The sequence below is a fragment of the Haliotis rufescens genome, unplaced genomic scaffold (genome assembly GCF_023055435.1).
Source record: "Haliotis rufescens isolate VD_foot unplaced genomic scaffold, xgHalRufe1.0.p SCAF_95, whole genome shotgun sequence".
Lineage (NCBI taxonomy): Eukaryota > Metazoa > Mollusca > Gastropoda > Lepetellida > Haliotidae > Haliotis > Haliotis rufescens.
This window is the reverse complement of record NW_025964389.1, coordinates 870,001-876,467: the sequence shown is the minus strand read 5'-3', so window position 1 is coordinate 876,467 and position 6,467 is coordinate 870,001. Positions and strand designations below refer to the sequence as shown.

The following is a 6,467-nucleotide window of genomic DNA, read 5'->3' as shown; positions in this document are numbered from 1 at the left end:
TTCCAAAGTACCTAAGGAAGGGGCATGTGGGGACACCGGGCTAAAACACGTCCTCCACAACCAACATGACACGAGGCGACTACATGGATCGAGTAGTCAGGCTCAGTGACTTTGTTCATGCTGGCGTCAAATAACTGGAATGTGGCTAAATCCGCCGTCCCAAAAGGATGAAGGCTTTATTCACCTCCGGTAAAAGTTGATCCTTGCCTTGGCAGTTGTTAATAAATAAATAATCTTTGTTGTGTGCATTGTAGATCCTGCATTCTGATAAGCTGAAATTGTCCTGTGTTATTGAACGTATTCCCAAATGTATGTCAACAATTAAGACACGTCCACAAAAACGGACTATTTTTATCACAACCGAATGTCGGGGATTCCAATTACAGTCGAGGGAATTCCGTTTTTCTCACCTATATATCACGACATTCGTGCATATATATTTTTCCAGGCCGAAGGATGAGAAGGAACAAAACAGAAAACGTGCTGCTTTTTTTTAGCTCGCCTGGGTTTTGTAAATTCCTTGTCTTCGGGTTTCATCTCCAAGTCGTATTTTTCCAACTGTCGCTTCCCGTGCTCAGCGAACTAAGTTTCAATATGACGGCTACTGACCATGTCCTTTGAAACAGCCGCATTCTCTTGAATTTTTTATCACGATCGTTTTCAGTTCTTCTCGTCTCTTTCCTTGACTGACAGGTCGTATGAACTTTGTAGGCGTCTCAAGCTATGTGCATCGATGAAACAATCACCTTATACATGTCACAATCATCGGTCACACCACCGTACACATGTATTCCTACGCCTGTAATGTTTATCGTCGTGTTTGTTTGCTGTGCTTTATAAACTGTTTTTGATTAAACTGTTGCAGTTGACAAATGTTTTCGTTGTCGAATTTAATAATGGTGAGGGGAAAGTGGGTTTAACGTCGCGTCCAAGATTATTGCACTTACATAGCGACGTGCATGCACGTATGTGTGTGTGTGATGCCGATTTATAGTGCTAGCCCACTGAGATACCATGCCGCAGTTAAACATGAATACCCCACTCAGACACAGTATACCGACTCCTTGTTTTAGCCCCTTAATGCCGAGCGCCAGACAGGGTAACAACAAGTACCATCTTTTAACGTCATTTGGTATGACGCGGCCGGGGATCGAACCCCGGACCTTCCGCTCCCCGGGCGGACGCTCTATCACTAGACAACGGAGCCGGTCCGAATTTAGTAATACGGATTGGCAGTGTATTTTGGTCGGTTCTTACTTAAAAGCAACAACACCATCTCCAGAATCACAAGACATCTTTTCTAAAACCAGAGTCCATTATATGATTCCTGATATATCATCATGCGCTGATGAATCGCTATCAAATGGGGATGATACCAGGTTTACGCGAAAAGGTGAACGTCACAAACGCATGCAAAGGCAAGTCAATCACTCCCCTGAAACAAAAAAAGACGTATGGGTCAAGTCAGTATTGGGAATTGCTTAGGACATTATATTTGTCTCTTGTGCGTCAAATTTGGAATACGGATGTACCTTTTACAGCATATACACCGCGTCCTGCAGCTATAATATGCTGGATGGGTCCTTGTAACATATCCCATCAATCTTGTGGAGGATCCCCGATACCCAGGAATAGGCTAAACGCAAGTTTTAATTAAGAATGTTAGCATTTGAGGTACATTTTTATCCTTGAATTCTCAATTCACTAAGTCCCATGAAATAGCTTTTCGCCAAACCTTATCCTTCTTGTTCATTTTAATTTTTATTGCATGTAATACAAGGGAATATAGTAATCAGCTTGTATGTCCGTCCATCTGTCAGTCTGTGCATCCGTCATTATTTTGTGTCCTGGTTGTATCCATGAACTCATCGGTATTATTTCATGAAACTTTGCACACTCAAAGACCAGGTTGACAGGTGTTTCTTTTTAGGGTTTTAAGAAATTTTCATTTTTCCGTTTCAATAGTGTCCAAGGGCGTTAGTTTCGGCCCTCGGATGGTAGCTCAGGGTGATGACGGAAGACAAAACTCAGGGGTGAAGTTTAGACGACAGCAGCCATATTTATTGTTAATGGTTGAAATGAGTCGAAAAGGTACATGTTGATAATAACGTGACAGAACGCACACCGGGACCGAGTGGCCAATCTTCCCGGGTGGGAGAACCGTTCTGTCACTTACACGAGTCGATCTTCTGGCTGTCTCCAGGCTGTCTCCTAGCTGTCTCTCCCTGACTGACCATGTCAGTCGGGTTTTGTAGAGCGAGGTATTACGTAACGTGTGGCAAGGTCATTGTCCCACGTGTATTTATATACGTAAGATCCGGCGACGTTAGGAGGGGCTTATGATAAGAGGGGACACGCCGAATGTTTGCTGAATATATTAAACAGACAAAGGGCATAGAATTTCGGTGCACTTGGAAACATATTGAACCAGTAAGGTATTTAGATAAATGAAATGTAAAATAAAAGTATTGAAATGGTTTGCACTATTTTAAATAAAAGTATTGAAATGGTTTGCACTATAACAATAGCAACAGGTTTGACTTTGGGTAACTTCACATGGGTGTGTTTTTCCCGAGCATATCTCGCAAAAATACCGTTTTTCTTCAGTACACACATAAACTGACCAAACTGCGAACTGGTGCTTTCTTCATGAATTTCAATTGTATACAGACAGACAGATTAGATAGGAATACTCTCATCGAGATTGACATATCACACTTGTAGGACTAGCTGTATAATAAGATGATTTGTTCTTTCGAATTCGAGAGGCTGAGGCTGCGGCTCAGAACAGACCCATCCAGCATAGTCGTGGACATGATTTATGAGACAGGCGTTATTCTGAGAATATATTCTCTTTATCAAATTGCCATTTTGACAGTACCTGCTGACGGCGACCTTGACCTTTATAATCACACCAGTAACATAGAAACCATTGCTACATTTATTGAGGTAGAGATAAAATAGATACAGATTCACTCAATGCATCTTGCCATAAATACAATCACACAAAGAACAATTGTGAGATGAAACAGTCAATATGTACCTTGGGATTCGGAGTTGTGATGAGGTTATTGAAACAACAGCTTAATGTCAGTGGAAAGCCGACGGTTAAGAAGGTCGTGGACAGTGATGATTGTTTGGATCGCCATCATATCGAAACTGGGATTCGAACTCACGACAGTTGCTAAATGTCGCAGCTCTTATCTTATACCTATTCAATGTTTTAATAGTACCCGTTTACCCCTCGAAGGTATGGTTGTAATTAAGAACTTTGTCAGGATGTCAATAAAGGATCTCGGACCACTTGAGTGTGTCATACACCTTTTACCGTATACATATTAATAACGTCACAAATTAAATAAATCAAAATGTCAGTTCTATCCAGTTTAAAAAAAACAACAACTAATTTATCTTCTCCAAACCCTCACTATTATCAAAAGATACATCGTTCATTAGATTTTCGCAATCCTTTGTTGATTATTTGAATGAATGCATTCAATGTATATTCTATTTTATGATTATGTTTCTAGGTTTGTCAGCACCATATCCGTGCTCGATGAATTCGCTAAACTGGTAAAGGTCTAAGACCCCCATCACTTTGGACGTCTTCACACATCAGTCTGACACACAGCGATGCAACCGAAATATTTTCAAAAGAGGAGATGAACAAGACTCACTCACTCAATCACTAGAAGGAAACAAGATGTTACACTGCATTTTATATTGATACATTTAAATCACCGCAATCTAAGCTGACAATCACATTGAAGCCTATGGATTCAACTATCTCCTAATGTGTTATCAGTGACAAATGGAATTGTTGCAGAATTACACGCATTTCCTAAGTTCCTCCAGGCCAAAATCGAAGTGGTATTTTCGTAAATACTCGTTGTGCCGCTGTTTTGCGCTTTGGCCAGATCGGAATTAGAGTTGAGGGTAATTGATTAGTGTAATTAGCGTATTTTTGTATTGACGTTATCTTCTACTGAGGGGCCCAGTCAGCTCTAGCCGCCATAGGATGTGCAGAGTTGCGTCCCTTAGTTATAACAGAGCCCAATGATCGTTCATTCGAATCAAAGACTTTCCCTGATTATGTTTCTCGGTTTTTCATCACCATACTCATACTCGTTGCTTTCCCAGGTGGTAAGCCTCACTACCACTCAGATAGGAAGTTGACTTGGCGTGTTAAACCCAAATCATTTACTCATCGTCTGAAAGGTTTGTCATCATCAATTAGGTATTTGTTCATAAGGGGGAGGAGCGCTAGAATCAACCTCTTCGTATTTCGGTGGCTGAGGCACCTCAGCCCTGGGTCTCCCTGTCAATAAGGATGTCCTCTCGTTCGAGAAACGAGACAACACGCGACGAGGAGGTATGAGCTGTCGGAGGCCGTTGCTTCGTGGATCCTTGCAACATTTACACACGAAAGTAGTTAAAACACAACCCAAGAACAGCGAACAGGAGACATGCGGCGAAGGCTAGGGCGTAAACCCATGGCCTTGCGTTGCATGTTGTTGTTATAGATGAATCATCAAGAAAACTGTCATCCGATATATGGTACACGATGACCTGGTTTGAATCAAAGTCAAGATCAAGGTCAAGGTCACAGTTTATACTGTTCAAGCACCTGTTTGTAAATCCATTCGTATTATACAGTGTCCTCTTTTATTCGAATTCTGCTGTCATCCAAGTATCGTAGATGCTGGTTGTCGTCGGACGTGGATGCGTTCAACGTATAATGGTCCATAGAGCCTTGGCAGCCTTAGACACAATTCTTCCCTTAATAAAACTGTCGGAGCAAAATTTGTATCTTTTCCATGTGTTAAAGTTGTCTTCACCTTTAATGATATAGAGATCTACATTTGCATCAGCGCACGACATTACATTCATGACAGATCCTTCCAAAAGGTAAAATTTCCAGTAGCTGTAATCTCCATTAAGAATATATACTGAGTCTCTCTGTTGGTATTTCTGTATCTGATCTGTGTCAACGTCTGGCTTTGTGTTAAGCAGATACGCCGAAAACTCAGAGGTCGAGTCCAGAGTGAGGCTATCACAGAAAAGAGTTGATATCTTCCTGTTAAAAATACGCATATCAGTTTGAGCAACGTGCTGTTTGTAAGGACCGAACACGCTTAAAGCACACACCATCGCCCCATGCAAAACAATATGTCCATATGATCTGCGCGTGTTGTACTCTCCACTGTAGGTGGCGCTGCCTCCGAGGAACACGGACGAACTAACAGCGTCATGTCCGCCAGGTTGGTTCGAGCTGTTTGTCATGATTGGAACTTTAACATCGATGTATGTTGGTTCTGAAATGACAAGGAGGAAAAGTTCATGACTGTTAAAACACATTTTCCATTTGGGCTACCTACTTCACTTCCACCATATACTGTACTACACGAGTGGTAGGGATTATGTCCTCAGAAACCTATACTTATCGTTTATTTATTTATGTTTGTTTGTTGTATAACGCCGCACTCAGAAATATTCCAGCTATATGACGGCGGTCTGTAAATAATCGAGTCTGGACCAAACAATCGGAAATCACAAACACGAGGGACATGATGCACAATCAACCAGGTCACCGAGCCTAACCACATGATCAATCTGGCGACAAGCACCTGCGTTCATGCTCCGTGAATCGTCACCGTTGGCTAGTATTTAGACAAACGTGTCAGTGATGACAATGCTTGGAAGGAGAATTGCTTCCTTATCCAACCTCAACAAACATTCCGGAACAACGTTGTCATTATAATGAAACCGGACTTTACAATACGTCCTTGTCAGATTGCTGTGTTATAATTAGTCAATGTTATCGTGTGTCAATCCAGGCATTTGAAAAAGTTGAGGAAGTCTTTTTCGGTTCTACTTCCCTGTCCCCTGAGACCTGTCGGTGAAACGTGACTGTCGGCGTGTAAACAAACGTTTATCAAGTGTCTGCATTCAGTTCATGTTTTTGCGGCGACCAGGAAGTAGACTATCTTGCCGTGAAGGGTATAGCTGTCGTAACAGCTATACGATTTAGAGAAACGATATCTTAATTTGACAACCAGGGCAGTTGTACCCATGCGGTAGGTGGTGTTTGGTTACCTTTAAGACAAAAAATTGTAACAGCTTTTAGTCCGAGTTTATTTCAAAGCGTATCTAACATATGCATAGCAGCATTTGTTGAACGTTTGTAGAGTGTTTAAACTGTACTGATGTTTGACCATCACGCCAGATACCTAATCTCGAGTGCCCGAATGGGTAAAAAAAGCCAATTCTTTGTGTCCTTTAGTGTGATGTCATTGAAACATTGACTTTAAAACACGGCTACTACATGCATTGGGTGGTCAGACTCGCAGAATTGGTTGATTGTATATAATCGTGAGCCATATGTGTTGATCGATGCTCATGGCGTCAATCACTGTATTTCTGGTACAAACTCGATTATTTACAGGCCGCTGTCACATAGTTGGAAT

The 6,467-nt window shown here is 41.6% G+C and overlaps 1 protein-coding gene across 2 annotated transcripts in view; it reads left to right on the top strand.

Annotated features, from left to right (window-relative positions):
• Positions 1-5,965: 5,965 nt before the first annotated feature.
• Positions 5,966-6,467, top strand: part of LOC124112645 — a 6,384-nt gene continuing 5,882 nt past the window's right edge. Inside the window, exon 1 of one of the 2 annotated variants that reach the window (XM_046472774.2) lies at positions 5,966-6,077. The gene's annotated coding sequence lies outside the window, so the exon portion shown is untranslated. The remainder of the gene's footprint in view (positions 6,078-6,467) is intronic. The other variant, XM_046472773.2, reaches the window with a different exon arrangement.